Source organism: Sylvia atricapilla, chromosome 1 (assembly GCF_009819655.1).
Source record: "Sylvia atricapilla isolate bSylAtr1 chromosome 1, bSylAtr1.pri, whole genome shotgun sequence".
Lineage (NCBI taxonomy): Eukaryota > Metazoa > Chordata > Aves > Passeriformes > Sylviidae > Sylvia > Sylvia atricapilla.
In genome coordinates, this window is record NC_089140.1 from 74,028,549 (window position 1) to 74,045,238 (window position 16,690).

The window sequence follows — 16,690 nt, forward strand, 5'->3', positions numbered from 1 at the left end:
AAGGCCAGCAACCTCATGTTTCTTGCATTAGCTGGCCCCTGCTGTTTCACTTAAAATCCATTTGCTCGAAATGAGCAGGTTATAGAAATTATACTCAGAATTTAATAATAAAAATATTTAGCTAAAACATATACAGTGATGAACTGCTCTGTTAAAAAGTACCCTCACAGGAAGCAAAAAAAAAAGAAAAAAAGAAACAAAACAAACCTTTTACTATCTTCCTTCAACTCTAAAAAAAAAAAAAAAAAAAAAAAAAAAAAAAAAAAAAAAAAAAGCTGCAAAGACTCAGAGTGACAATACTGATTAAAATAGTGTATTTCTTTTTCTTAAATTTTGCCACTGGAAACAGGTAAGCTAAATAGTCATCATTCATTAGAGTTCCTGCAGGCAAAACTTATAAAATATACAGGACATAACATCAATTCCTTTCCTGAAAAAACAAACAAAAAAAAAACCCAAAAAAATCTCCAAAACCTCATTTTTAAAAATTCATTTTACATTTGTTTTAGGAAAAAAAAATCTTTTAAAAACACCAAAAACAAGATAACACTGAAAAATATCTCCTGACACTGTTAATTATATTTCTTTATTGGGTTGTTTCATGAACTGAAAGCATTTCACCATATAATGGAGTAATGAAAACCCAACTTCTTGCACCCATGAATAAAATTCTACTGACTTTTCTTCATTGTTCTAGGACCCAGTAAAAAAAAAGCCACGCAGTATTCTTCACACCTGCGAAGGATGTTGATGATTTTCACAAAAAAAGTAAGATAATGGACTTTTATTTTACATAATTAGGTTTTCCAAGTGCTGTACATCAACTGAACCTTTTAGAAAATAATGAGCTCAAATCTTATATTAGTAACAAAGTGGTAAAGCAGTTCTAAGTTATATCCATTTAATTCAGTTGAATTTTCAGGGAAAACCCAGGATAACATAATCAGTTTCTGGTTCACAGTTACTATCTCAGCTTCAAAGTCTATTCCTGGTTCTCTACTTCTTCTAAAAATTGTTTCATTTTTTATTTAGCTGAGAAGTGTGCTCTAGTCAGAAATATACTCTACCTCATCCTCCAAAATCTGGTCTGGAGTCACAGACCTTAAAGGTTTCACTATTCTTCAAATCAAGATAAAGCTCTTAAAGATCTCTGTGACTCCAGTTCAATGTGTCATCAGCAGCACCCTTCCATGTTTATAAAAAAAAAAAACAAAACCCTATATTAATTTTACTACTATAACACCCAATAATTTAATTTGATGGTACGTTAAGATCATGACATCAAAACTACTAGTTTGACACTATCCAGAGTTCTGATTATAAAAATACTTGGGGAAAATTGATCTATGTGTGGGAAAAAGAACTTATGATAGGAACTAGCTCATGAGTAACAAAGGGTTGTTTCAGTGCACTTCACTGCTTGTCTCTACAAAGCTCCAGAGGGTGCCTTTGCAGACACTGGGAAGATAATCAGAGTATGGCTGAGGTTGGAAGGAATCTCTGAAGGACATCCTGAGTCACCTTCCTGCTCAAGCAGGTTCCTTCAGAGCAGGCTGTGCAGAACCATATAAAGTGAGAAAACATGGCCTACAAGAACAGGCGCATTAAGAATCCCAGCTACTTCATGCAGGACTGACAGCACAGAGGCAACTATAGTGGAGAATATCTTCTTGGGGAGAAAACGGTAATGCTACCTTGTATTTATTTGGACCAAATTAAAGAAAACCATAAACAAACAATGATTAGTCCTTTTTTCTTTTCTTTTTTTTTATTTATTTATTTTCTTTTTTTAAATTAAAAAAATCACTGAATGGACTTACATAAAAAAAATATTTGGAACTTTTCATTAATTTGTGTTATTTCAAGAATAAACCAGAAAAAAATATTTATCCATGATTGTTTATATACACCAATTCTACAACTATTATCAAATACTTTCATGCTAAGAAAATTATTTCCTTAGCTCTCTGGTCAAACTGCTAAAGCACCAGTATTCAGAAAATATCCACTTTTATGGAACACTTGAAACAACTGCGTTTTCCTTTGCTTATTTTCAAATTATTAAACCACAAGTGATAGACAGCTAGTGAAAGAACTGCTAAGAAAGAGACCTAATGTCTTTCTGTATTTTTTAAGAAATGGTGGAGGGAGAATGACATTTTAAAATCATGCTTCACTCAACAACAAACTAATGAATCATAATTGCACTAAGTCGTTCAAAGTTTTACCAGTTTAATTATGTCTTAGGCTTTCTTTAGACTGACTACATCTAAGGACAATATAGAGAGTTACTTTTTTCTTTTTCGTTTATTATTCTGAATAATAGACACCTCATTCAGATAATAAAGAATCATGTTGACAATCTTTTAATGATCAGAACCTTCAAGGGATTTACAAAGCCCTATTGGCTGCCTTTCATAGCTAATTGCAGCTCTATTTTCCTGCCTTCTGCTTTGTTTTCAACATCGTGAAAGAAAACAGTCACAAAGTTATCTAGCATCCTAGTCAAGTACATCCTTGAAAAGCGCCAGAATTTGGAGAAGTGAATTAAAAGACAAAATTAGCTGTGCCTAGTCCCTAATTGCATCTACCAGTTACTCATCTCATGGTTTTGGCTCAGCTTTTTTCACCCTTCTGCCTCAAGTTTTTATTGCTGTAAAATATGCATAACATTTCCTCATTGCTGTTTCTGGGACAGTGAATGCTAAAGTCGTGATGCTTACACAGTGCTTTGAATATGCAGAATGCTATGTAAATTATATATATTTTCAAGGACTCAAAGAACTTCTGTATTTAGAACATTTTGAACTCTGAATTAAAAGAGTTTCCTAGTGACGGGCTGATCAGGTGAACTTGCCACTTACAAAACTGCCCTTCTGTAAATTTAGGAAATGAAGGAAACTATTAGGGATCCCACAATACTCAAAGTAAATGCCTGGGAATTAATCTACTGATTTCAAATGGGGAAAGGGCCAAAAGTAACAGAAATCCTGCATATTTGAAAGCCATTGTTTTAAATACTGTTTTTTTATCAAGATATGATGCTTATACAGCACTTTCCTAGTCAAACTGGCTAAATAAAAAATAAATTCTGGGTTGGGAAAGGTATATTAAATAATTTATTATTAAAGTACACATCTACATTGATATAAATAGCAAATCAAAGCCTTTCTAAGACATAAGTATTTGTCTCAAAGGGATAGTGATTTATGTAAAATGTAATAAGCTGGTTATCAGGATCAAATTCAACTTTTCTTAATATTAAAAATTGTATCTCACAATGTTTTCATTTTTTTCAACCAAATTGAATGCAGCAGGCAAGTGAATAATGATTAGAATCTGAGAAAATATAATTTTTTAGATTTATCACAGGCTGGTTGGGGAATCCTCATTTCACTACTTGATGGTATATTTTTCTGTCACTAGTATAATGGGAATACCTCTACTTACAGCCATCAAAGATAAACCCCCCAAAACACTATGATACAAAAGGACTTACAGGAAGTAAGTGACGCAACCCATCTAAAAACTATATCCAAGCTGAAAACAAAGGGGTCTTGTATGTCTATTTACTGTCTGACCTTCTGTAGAGCACAGGAAAAGATGAATAATGCAAAAAGGATTCATTGTCATAAGTAATCGATAGTGAGCTTTGTCATTTGTTATGAAACTTTTCATCACAAAAGAAAGTAGGAGGAGAAAGAGACGAAAGGAAAAGGAGACACCTATTGAATAAATTCTAAATATCAACGCTAAACTATAGTTACCACAAGAGTACTCTGCAATGAGACGATGTGCAGCACAATTATTGTGGAAAACTGGAGGAAAGTGAAGGACCAGAATAAGCACATCAAGTTTTTTCTCAGACATTCTGACTGTTGTGACAGAAAGGTTGTGACAGGAGGAGAGGGTCCTGTGGAGATGAGGCTGTGTCGCTCTGAGCCAACTTCCCTTTTCAGTTCTTGGACTTGCAAGTCTGCCCTGAAAATCATGCTCAGTGTGCTTGTGCCTTGAGAAGGATAGAGTCCTGGGCACTTCACTAAAAAGGATTCAGAGACTCACAGGCCCTCCCCTTCACACCACTAATTTCCTGGCATGCTCCAAAGGCTGACTGCACACAAATCATGCAAGAACAACATGGTGTGAAAGGCACGAAAAAATTATTTTATGCAAGAAGTATGTAAACTAGAAGAAACAAGTAAACTAGAAAAAGAAGTTGATAGGTCCCATGTGCTCTCTCTTTTTTGTCGCTCCCAGATGCAGACCATCCATGGTGGCAGGAAGGATCTAAGTACTGGTGATCTTTTCCTCTCTCTTCCCCTCTTTCTTGTCTTTATTCTCTCCTATTCTGTTTTACCCTGGCAAGTGAGGTTATCACATTCTCCCTCTTACTCCATGCCTGAACTTTGTTGTGAGAGTTGGAAACTTGTTCAAGTTTGCTCAAGAAGTTGAGAGCTTTTTGACCAACATCTCTACAGTTAAATAGGGTGATAGTTGCCAGAGTTAATTGCACAATAAAGCCTAAGATTTCCCTGATCTGTGAACTGGTGTCTTTGTTCATCTGGATAATAATTTATAACCAACATCACACTTGCTTCTGGATTGTGGCAATAAGTTAAATAAGAATCTGTTAATTCTCTTCAAGCCAGAAAACAGGATTTTCAAAGTGTACACTGAAGAAAGAACTTCTCTTTTGATTACCAATGCAAGAAACTTCATAAATATCAACTACATTTACTCTGAAGTAAAAAAGGGTTGTGTCATCACTGGATGGATTTCCGTATTCTATTCTTAGAAATCAAAGCTGTCTAACAACAAAAATCTAAACAGAAAGCAAAGTTCAAAATAAATCGAAGTTAAGTGGGAATTGTAGTCACTTGTCAACTGTGCAAGTTTGTCCTCTTAATTAACAGTTGTGCTTATGAGCCAAAGAGCTATTTATGTATTTGCAGGTAATTTGCTAACACTTTTGACAGTTAATTCACCCTCTTTATCAACTATTCTAATTTTTTTTAAAAAAACCAACAACAACAACAAAAACCCACAACCAACTAACCAAACAAAAAACAAACACCCTTTCTGCCTTTGAAATCTTTCCTCTCTCTTCTGCCCCTCTAAGTGTCAGTAGTATCATCATCCTGACTATTTTTGCAGTTGCAAGAACCACTATATTTACATCCTATGTATAGTACCTATATCTAGGATAAATTTCTTCCTATCTTCTCTGTTCCACTTGCAGAAAAGGTGAAAAATATATTGCAAAGTATGCAATTATTAATATATATAATATAATCAATGTAAGTTATGCACTATAAGTAAAATCAACTATTAAGACAAGGATTTAAATGTATGGGTTTGTGAGTGTAAACACATTATGAGGGAATCTGTCTATGTCTGCAGTACCACAGGCACATGACTGAAAAAATAAATGTGTGCATAATTTTATCTCTCTCTCTATATATATCTCTATATAAAAACAGCCATACATTGTCCCTGTTATTTAAATGGTTCTGAACAAAAAAAAAGGCATTATTTGAATTGTCAACAAGAATAAAAACAATGCTTCTTAAAACAAAATTGCAAACTATGAGGCATTTCCTTCTCAATATTTTTTTCCTCTTTTTTATTCACAAAAATCTTGTCATTAACTAAGAAAACAAAACCATGATTTTGCAACATATTTACATTCAAATTTCACTGTCCTATGACCTAATAGAAAATTTTATTCCTTGGTAAGGCTATCACAGATTTTCAAGAGGCAGACTTACTACATCTTTTAGGCACTGGTGTATACTTTGTAAATGTGTATATTGAATGTCTTTTTAGGTAGGGGAAGGTGCTGGTCAGTTGGAGAACACACTACTTCATACAACAATAAATTTTTAAGCTTTAAATGTTTTCATATTTAATATGTGAAAGTGGACAGTAGCCTCTTACTAGTCTTACAAAAACTGCTGCACAGGACATTTCAAAGTCTGTTTCTGCCCTTGGGATAACATTTTTCTTCTCTCCTATTTCTATAATAAAAAAATTAAAATCTTTATAATAGTCTACTTTCTTGAATAGTACTCATCAGCTTGAAGTACATTAAGTGTACAAATTATGTTTTTTTCTGAGCTTCTTTTTGGAACTGTTTTTATTCCTCCCTCATTGCCTCAAGTCAGATAAAAAAAATAAAATCGGTATTCTCTCCATATCTAAGGACTACAAAGGTCAGACATTGCACAAAAAAACCCCCATTATAAACATTGTAAGAAATAATGATCCAAGATAGCACTTTAAAAAATAACTGAAGAAATAAAAACCCAAAGAAAAAAAAAAAAAAAGAATTTAAGAATTTTGCTATGCATCATCAAGAGTTTCTAGGATTTTCAGTGCAGAAAAATTCAGGTGATTTCAAATTTGTTAAGTTAAGCTTTGGGATGAGTTTGATACACTGACTCAACTCTCTATTCAGGGTTAACTTTTCCAGAGAATTGTATAGAAGAAAATGGATCTTTAGGACTGTGTATGAAGAAACAATATTTTTGAGGTTTGTTTAAGTGTCTGAATGCTTTGGGATTTTGTTGGGATAGTTACACATTTATTTCAAAACACAAGAAAGTAATTCTATTCAGTCATTTGTTAGAGCTTGTGCTGCTCTTCAGTTTCTCGTACGTCTCTGTAGCAGGTTTTAAAACTGGGTGTGACTGAATACGAAGTCATGTTCATACATGGAGTCTACTGGTTTTCACAAGGGGCAGCTGTCTATATTGGCAAGTGTCTTGGAGATCACAGGAATTATGAGTTCTAGTCGAAGCCTGACAGTGGAGGTAGCAGTCTACTTTTTCTATAGAAGCACATCAAATATATAAAATGTTCTCAGTGCTTGAATTTAGTATTTGCAAATATATTGCATTAAATTTTGATGTAATTTCCAGCAATAAGAGGAATAGCTATTCCAGTGATTATTTTGTCTGTCCAGGTTTTGGTGCCTCTTTCCCACAAGAGAGTTATGATCATCTGTTGAAGTGCTACTGATCAGTTTGAATAATAGAGACAGGGAACACTATTCAGCACGCCAGAGGAAACAGTTTCATTCATCTATATAGTCCTCCCTGTCTAGCAAATTAAATAACATTTCTGCCACCCTTCCCCCTGGAACTTGCAGTGAAAGAAGATGCAGGTTGCTGAAAAGCAATGATGAATTGATTCATACACTTTCTACTCCATCACAGTGACAGCATAAATCAAGCATAAATACAGGACATGGACCTTCTGCCTAGTGCTGATCTGCTTGAGAGTTGCAGCGCTGTCTTTACAGTCAGTGCCCTCACTTCCTTCTGTGTCTGGGTTTAGGGCTGGAGGCATGTTCAGAGTACAGCTAGAGCAGTATGTTGAGTAACAATTCTTGAGATCCACTCAGTCTAATGGACTGCTGCTCACAGCCAGCTAGAGATTTTCAGCCTTATGCTAATACACAGAACATTAAAAAAAAAAATCACCAAACAAACAGCACTCTTAATGAAATCACAGGATTCACAGTGTTTGTACTAAGTTGGTTCATGAACCAGAGTAGTCTTTCCACTCCTTTGTAATATTGAGCCATGTTTTCATGAGGAGTATCAAATAAGTTATGCATTTGAACAGGTTGTCAAGCCCAGGAAGGAGTTAAAAAAGAGTTTCCTATGCAGGCTTTTTCACTGATGGAATATTCTGTTTCTCTGCTCCTAGGTCTGCAATCTCTCCCACTTGGTCTTGTTTGAAAATTTTCGAAGATGCAAATAAATACCTAATAAAAAGATCAATTTTACTTTATTCCATTCAGGAGGACAGTCTTCACAATTTTAAAATGTTGAGATTTCAGTAGGAAATGACAAGCAGATAGAAAACATTCCAACCTGCAGGCTTGTACAGTACACAGAATCATCAAAAAGAATGAACAGCTTTGAAAGTAAATGTAACAGGTTTTTCTGCTTATAGGTGATACACCTTCTGTCGAGGTACATCTTGGATGGCAAATCTCACCAGGATATCATCTCCCAGCTGCAATATTATGCCTCTGAAGGGCCAGAAATGCACTACTAACAGAGGTCTACTGAAGCTCTGTTTCAGCCAAATCCCTGTTAGGCTTTTTCAAACCAAAGGGATAGGTGCTTACTAGAAGTCAAAAGGCAATAAACCAATGGGGTGATGCCATTGATCCAAATGAGCAACGATGGGTCATTCCTACAGAACCAGCAGCAGAAGGAAAAAAAAATGTCAGCAGCTTTAGATATTCTGTTGTATGAGCTGTGTTGATTTTTTTTTTTCCCAGCAGAAGTCTGACTTTGAGAATGTGTAAATACCAAAAGAAGACATTTCAGATGTGGGCTTCCTGACTGATCTGTAGCTGTCTGATATGGATTACCTCTAGAGAGTCGAAGCAAATAGCAGGTGATAGGGTGCCTGCTGTTTGCGAGCTAGTGCCACCTCTTCTGAGAGTCAGGGCAATGGATGATTTCTTCTCAAGTTTCTGCAGGTTCTCTCACATTTGGAAAAGTCAATATTTCAATAATCTGTGTTGAAAAGTGGACTAGCAGTGGCCCTTAATTTCAGCTGCTGATAGTAAATTCCACAGATTCTTCAGAGAAACACATATCTCTGGACCAGCATAAAACCTAAATCTGGATCTACCATAAAAGCTTGATAACTTGCTTATCACAAAACTTTTCATTATGACTGCAGTCTGAGATGCCTGGGAAGTCCTTAATTTTGTTTTTTTAAAATTTTTTTTTTGCCACTGTTTCATGTAAAAAAATGAAAAAAAAGCCCAAACATCTCTTCTAGACATAGAATCTCAATCTCCCTCTAACCAAAATCTCCAGTGTCATTTAGAATGGATAGATAGGAACTAAAAGTAGGTAAAATATATTCACATGGTTGAAGTATTGGCCTATATAAACCAGAAAGCATGCAAAGCTCCCCTGTGCCAGAGGAATTCTTCAGTACAGTGTATGTATAAACTTCAATTTGGTCCAGAGATATTCAGGCTCAGTGACAAGCTTGCACTGGCTTAGTTGCCACAGCTGAAAGAGACTCTGCCATATTGTTGGGAGCAGTGGTCAGTCATCTTGGCTGTGATCAGTGAAGAAAAGCAAGCTCCTACTACGCAAATATTATAAGGGCTTATGGGGTTGGGGTTTTTTTTGCTTTTTGGTAGTTGTGATGATTTCAATAACAGTTGCAATTTAAAAATAGAGAATTACTACTTAGATTTATTTACCCAAATCATTCATTTATATCCAATTAATAACTCAAAGGTCATATACCTATTTCTGAATTTGATGTTATAAAACTGACATGTCTGGAAAATGTCCAAATTATTTAAAAGAGATTGGTGGAAAAAAAAAAAAAAAGTGTAAAGTGAAATGCCATTTGCTGGTACTCCATTGGAACCTTGTTTATCCAGGGAAATGTTAAGCTGGATGACTCTTGCCCCCAGAACATCTCTATTTTTCCTGTAAGTGGACTTTCTAAACAGAAGACTGAAATGAGATTTTAGATAAAATGAAAGCAGCAACCCTTTGAAGATGAGACTTATGACAGCATTTAAAAGACTGGAAATCCTTGGGAATCTTAAGGTACTATAAGTAATACATATATTGCAATACAGAAAATTGATTCCCACACTGGCCTCAACTCACACAGGTCTTTAGTTATTTATAAAATAATGACTCAGTTCATTTGCAGCTTGAGCAACAGAAGCCAGAATTATTCTCATTCTCTTCATATTCTTTGCCCGTGTTTGCAGTGAGGACACATAGGTTCAGAAAAGTTTACAATACTACTCTACTCTAGGGAGTTACCCCTAATAAAATACTCTATTTGTATTTTTTAATCTCTCTACTCATGTTTATTTTTAATGTGGGATAATTCTTCCTAAAGAGCAGGAGAAAACCTCTTATCAATGCAAAAATTTCACAGTGGAGTCAGTCATATTAAAAAAATGCAGTACACTCAGTATTTAAACTAATATGACTACAAAAGAGCTTGTCCAAAATAAAAGGAGTTTTAGTCCTTCATAACCATGGCAATTATAACTAGAAAAAACCTGTAGTAACTCTATTAACAAAAATAATCAAAACAAAATGAATACTGTTGAGGAACCACCTGCAACTACTGCAATAGTACAGTTTCTTCAAGGAAGAGAACACAAAAATGAATCTCCAGCTACTCCAACACACCTTTGGCTCCCTAATTCCAAAAAAAACACACACTTGCCACCATCAGGGCTAAACTGTAGCAGTTTTTTATAAGAGTCCCCAAGGCAGAAATTTTACATATTATTCTGGAAACATTCTGATACACTGAAACTATTTTGAGATCAGGTACTTGTCAAACGACATAATTTTGACATGAAATGTGCACAGTAAAACCAGAAAGAAACAAGTAAAACAATGACAAATAACACTGTCTGTCAAGACAGGAAAAAATGAAAGCATCTCTAACAGTAGGAAATAGCTTTATTTCAACAGCAATTAGTTTGGATTAGATAGATTATTGCAATTAATAAGGTTGTGAAAATACAGCTTCTTCAACATTGTAAAAGTATGAGTTTTCACACATTGTTCTCAGGAATTAAAAAACCTTAAATCTGAATTTAAAATTTGCTTTAGCAAGCTGTTAGCTTGTTGCACTACATACAAACTGCACAAGGTTTAAGTAGCAGCATATGTTCTGATAACTACAAGATATTGGAAGTCTATATTTAAGATTAATATTTGCAGAAATATAAAACTTTCCATTGTTTGAGCACTTAAATTTTTAACTATGTAGTGACATAGTTAATGTTATTAATTTCTGTGTATACTCATTGCGGTGGTTAAGTTCATGTTAAAACAGTTTAGAACCTGAAATTTTGCAAACTTGAAGGAAAACTTCATCCAAGACAATGTTAACCTGACTGTAGCTGGCATGACTGTAAACAGTTGAAGTAATTGCCCCCTGATATTCAGATTTGTGTAAAACTTTTTTATTCTAGGCACAAAATCAGCTAAACATAGGCTTCATTCATAGGCTGTGTTATAATGTACCATTAAGAATATTTCTTACTTCCCAAAATTTCAAAATAAAGGCTTCTATGGAGAAACTACACTTTGAAAGATATCTAAGTTTCTTACTGTGCTGATAATTAAAACACTTTTTTTTTTTTTTGTTTGTTTGTTTTTTTTTTTTTTTAATTCACACAAATTATATTATTGTCTATGAAAATCAACACATATACCTGATATAAGATTTAGACTGTCATGTTCTAAAACTGCATAAACAGACATTTAGAGTGTATTTTTCCTACTATGTTGTATACTCTTAATTATATCTGTACTAAGTCACCGTGACCTGAGTATGAAAGACATTTAAAATTAAGTTACTATGCTGAAGATGACAGACCATTTCTTTCAAGTAGAGAAATTTCTGATAGAGTACTTAGTCCTTCTAGATCATTTCATTTTTTCCAATGTGTAGAAGAAATTGCAATATCTATCTTCAAGAAGGTGAAATCAGAGGATAGTTGTTATTAACAGACAGAAGGAGGCACGTTAGCATCACAGATGGAATAAAATTAACATTTTGCTCCAAAATTTCTAAAGAAAGCATGTGAAAATACTGATGCCAGTAGTTAACAATGAAAGTAGAGTACAGAATATTAACAAGCTTGAAATTCTTACTTGAGATGTGTTCTCATCTCTCCTACACACAACTAGTAAATTTGTTATAAATCAATCTTAGAGGATACAAAATTTATGAAAAAAAGGACACATTCCAATTTGTTAATATGTTTCAGAATATTGTGTATTAAACTACTAGCTACTAGATGAATCAGGTATGTCTAGATACTATTTTTAAGCATGTAGAGTCAGTTAAATTAATTGTTTGACTATTGCATAATATGCTATTTCTGTCTTGGAGTAGCAGCGTGGAAACAGTTACCCTTCATTTTCTTTCCCAGCATATAGAGTAGAAAAAATCTGCTTTTAGGTGTTTGGGGATGTTTTAAAATTTCCTTCAACTTTAATTTTGGTTGACATATATTCCAAACATTTAATTATATGTTTGTTGTTCAATTCTCACAGAAACATCTTTAAAATAGATGTATACAAGAAAATTGTTATTTGAATGAGAAATTATCTTTTACACAAATCAGTTCACTGGAATAAAATTTTCTTGTTAAATACTGATGCAGACCGCTTGTAGCAATATTTTTGACCTGTTCTAGTCCAGAGTGTGTGCCAAAAACTAACTCACATACATACCTCTATGCCTCAGAATAGTTTAAAATTACTACAAAATACCTGAGCATTGCCTCAAATCTGGGCAAAAATTAACCAAGTAGCTGTCGATACAGCATCATCAAGAACAGAACAGCACCTTCAAGTGCAACTTGATTCAGTAACTATTAACCTATAAACCTATTCACTAATCATTTGTTAGTGATTATCCGTTGCATTAATTTGGAAATGTCAATCATATAAATGATCTTTTCAGACTTTACCCACACTTTCATTATAATTTAGGAGATTATTTGGCTCACCTGTGTGTTATCATTCCCAGTAAACCTTTTGCACGAGTTCCTACTCTCAAAAAATTGGAAGGTTTTTGGTGTTTGAATGATAAAATTAATCTTGACAAGCCATCTTAATAATCAACTAATGAAGAATTTCTGAGCTTGATAACAAGTGTGGGAAGATAACAGAAGAGCCCACCTCTGCATTTTCTTGATAGCTAGAAATGGAAAACCAAGTGTGGTGAAAAGATATGATATGAGAGGAAGATCTGTCAGAAATGTGAAATTTTAATCCATACAAGTACCAATGAAACTTGCACATTCTGAAGATAATGGTTATGCTGCCACTCAATTCTGCACAGTGGCTTTCTGCTTTGCTTAGTGTCCTTGAAGCAAAGGTAATTGGTTTTTTACTCTCCTGTGAGCATAATGTGGTTTATGACTGCTCTCACCCCATAGAGAGAACGCATCACACACTAATTGTATTGGCAAATCAGAATCAAATTGTGCTAATACATTCAAGGCTACTAATAGGCTTCATCTATTTATAAAGCTCCGTTAGTCTTATCTGTCCAAATACGGAATTTTCCATGACCTGGAATATCATGCCAATAATTAAAATACAATAATCAGATGATAAGTGAAGTTTATACAGCGTTTCAGTAATCTCATAAAAAAGAAGGATGTACATTTTCAGAACCTATTATGACCTCTTTGATTGTAACAATTTCTGTTCACTGTAGTATCTTGCAAGCTCTGTTTCTTGGCAGTCTATTTTAAGTAAATACATTATTTCTGATAATAATGTCATATAAATTGTTGTATAGTTTAATTAATATTTTAATTGGCAATATTGCAACTACCTGGTCTTTTTTGTTTGTTTATTGATTATTATTTATTTAGTTATCCTACTCCTATTGTGTCTGTAACATACTGCAGCAGAATTAGGGAAAAGAGAAATAATTTTATGTTGTCCTTGATCTTCATAATGTAAAAGTAGTAGCTTTTGTTTATTCCCAGACTTGAAAAAATAAAAGAATCTTATGTATGTATTTATTTATTTATATTTAAACCATTGTTATGACTTTATTGTGGATGAGATAAAGAAAGATCTCATTTATAAAGCTATCTCTGTTCAGAAAAGCAAGCTGCAAGAACACAGCTGTAATAAGGAATAGGACAAGTAAACTATTGCTGTGGTTCAGAACACAAGCACCCAATTTAGGTTAAAGGTAGAACATAGGAATGTTCTACTGCATAGTGAGAATAGAGAAACTTCACCTGAGGGTGACAAAAGAGATTCTGGAAGCTACTCAGATGCAAGTGAACAAATCCCCAACAATATTTAGAATTTAATATTTTAGGTTTGCTTTTATCACAGTCTTTGGATAATGGATATATTTTATAATCAATTTGTGAACAACTTAATTCTGAAAAATTCTCAACACAGCTCCAGTAACATTCTTTTCAGATTCTGATCCAACTGTCCTGACTGAGAAGCTGCATTGCTCAGAACCAGTTAAGTTCAAGTGTTAATGATGACATAAACTTGCTCCATTAAGGCAAAACTTAATTTAAGTGAAATGTGTGTGCATTTCTGAGTGTACTTTTATTTGGGTTACTGGTAGTAATCATATAGCTACATCTCCCCTCAAGCATAATTGGAAGGGTTCTTTTTCCAATCAGAAGAGTAAAATTTTCTGTGTAATCACACTGAAATAATGTATACTAAAGTCAAAAAGAAAGAACATGAATCTTCTACAACTGATATTCTGCCTCAAGTAAACAACTACACTACAATGAATTCAACATACTGCCATTTTGGTTTAATAGCATTTCATGTATATTTTATTAATTCATCTATCTGCACACAGGGTAGATAGGCAGAGTTTTAATTTTGGCCTATGTTACTTCCAGGTAGTGAATATATTGTAGGTTAATTCTTCCCTGTTGCTTGATCAAAAGTTAAATAACATTTTTTTTCTAATTTTATGATCTTATCTTGTGCTTATTGAGGTTCGATGGGAAGCATAAATCACTAAGGAACAGCAAAAAAATTACCTCCATAATGAGAACTGTTCTTGTCACCTTTAGCAGTTTTTCCAAACAGTGAAAAATTTAATAGTAAGATGGATCAGTGAAGCCATCTACTTGGACAGGGACACATATCCTTTGATTGTACCTTCTGAAGGATTCAGAGAAACTTTAATCAAGTCAAAATACTTTCAAATCTAAAAGAAATATTCTTTATTAAGCATCTCTGAGGGTTTCCAATCTCTTGGGTCATGTAGTTTAGTGCTTAAATATCTGTTACTTATTTCACTGCAAATGTACATCTGATAAAGGAGTATTTGAAGGATAACTCCCTTTAATGAAAGGCAGATACCTGCAACTACTCTACTAGCTGACTAAAATATAGACGATGTACAAAAAATATAATATCTCAACAGTAACAATAGAATATCAGTTGGAAATCAAAATTGTTTTGAACTTTTGACAGGAATAAGTGAACCAAACCAGTCCACCTCACTTTAAGGTAAAAAAGAAACAACAAAATAAACTTCCAAGTAGACCTCACATTTTACTACTACAGGAAGATTGGTACATTTGACAAAATTTGCTGTGATCTTGTAAGTGACTTCAGGTGTCAAAATTTGATGTGGAGAGAGAAGCATTGTCCCATATCGAAGAGGAAGTTGGAGGGTTTTACAATGTTCAGATACCTGAAGTATCTCCAAATAAAAGGACAGCATGGTCTTTCAAGTATGACATAGGCAAGCTTTTTAATCTGCTATCTCAGTAAATGGCTGCAATGTGCTGTACAGCCATTTTCTATTTGAAAAATAAAAGTGATCAAGCTCTTGCTCTTGGATTCTATTTCCAGACTATCTCAAAATGCCTGTATTACAAAATGCCTCTATTATAAGGTAAATAACTCTTTCATTCTTAGTTTTATGGTTAAAGTAAATATAGACCAAACAAGTTTTTTTAGCGAGATATATAATAGTGACCTGAAAGATTGATAAATTCCTTTCAGCCACCACAAAAACAAAAACAAACAAAAAAAACCAACAACAAAAAACACAAACAAAAAACAAAACCAAAAACAAACAAACCCAAAAAAACAAACAAAAACAAACAAACAAACAAACAAAACCCAAAAAACCCACCCAAAACCAACCAAACAAAAAAACCCAAAAAACAAACAAACAAAAAAAACCCCAACACTCCCCCGGTTGAAATTCTGGAAACTTAGATTTTAAGATTTCAGTATATAGTAATATGTGTGAAGCAATATGAAGGATTTGAGGCATTGTGTAAGTTCTTCTTCACCCTCTGCTTCCTTCTTCTTCCTGGGCTTAGGTGTTTTTCTGTAATTGGGTGAAAAAGGTCTGCATTGCAGGCCTTGGGTGGTCATTATTGGGTCAGAAATATAAATAATACAGGTGTCACTTTTTTATTGGCTAATTAGCTCTTAAATAACCTTGGAAAGACTTAGAAGGGCTCCATTTTTACCTCATTTCTCTAACTTGCTAGTTAGAGCTCATGGCTCGTGAGTCTATGAATAGATAAAAATAATAAACATCCAAGTCTGAACATGAACTTCGACTCCTAAGTATTAATCCTGATCCTGGCAGGGAAAAAGAAGCCAGAACCATCATACCCCCCAAAACCCCTCTGACTGCAGTGCTGAGTGAAAATGTTAGGTACACTACATAATAATGTTGATTAATATCCAGCAAATGCCCTAGTTTCTGCAGACCAAGAATCTTCGCTCTAATCCAAGTTCCCATCTTCTGAGGAATAAAGGAATTGAAGAAGTTAAACCAAAGTAGGCAGCTACTTTATTGCACTTGGGAACATTTGGGAACACCATTACAGCATCCTACAAAGAAGAGGCTGTGCTTTAATGTTTCTCCATCATCCAGTGTTTTCCCTGTTGCTAATTTGACACAGCCCATTTGCCACACAAACACGGAGAAAGAGAGGCAGTGCCTTCCACCTTCACTGTGAGCACTAGTCTAGGGATGTGTCAGTGCCTGTTAGGCATACACGCAATGATTCTGTCCTGACTGAAGTCTGCTAAAAGCAGAATCCTTGTCCTCTATGATTTTATTTATTTATTTATTTTTGTGTGTGTGTGTGTGTGTGTTTGTTTGTTTGGGT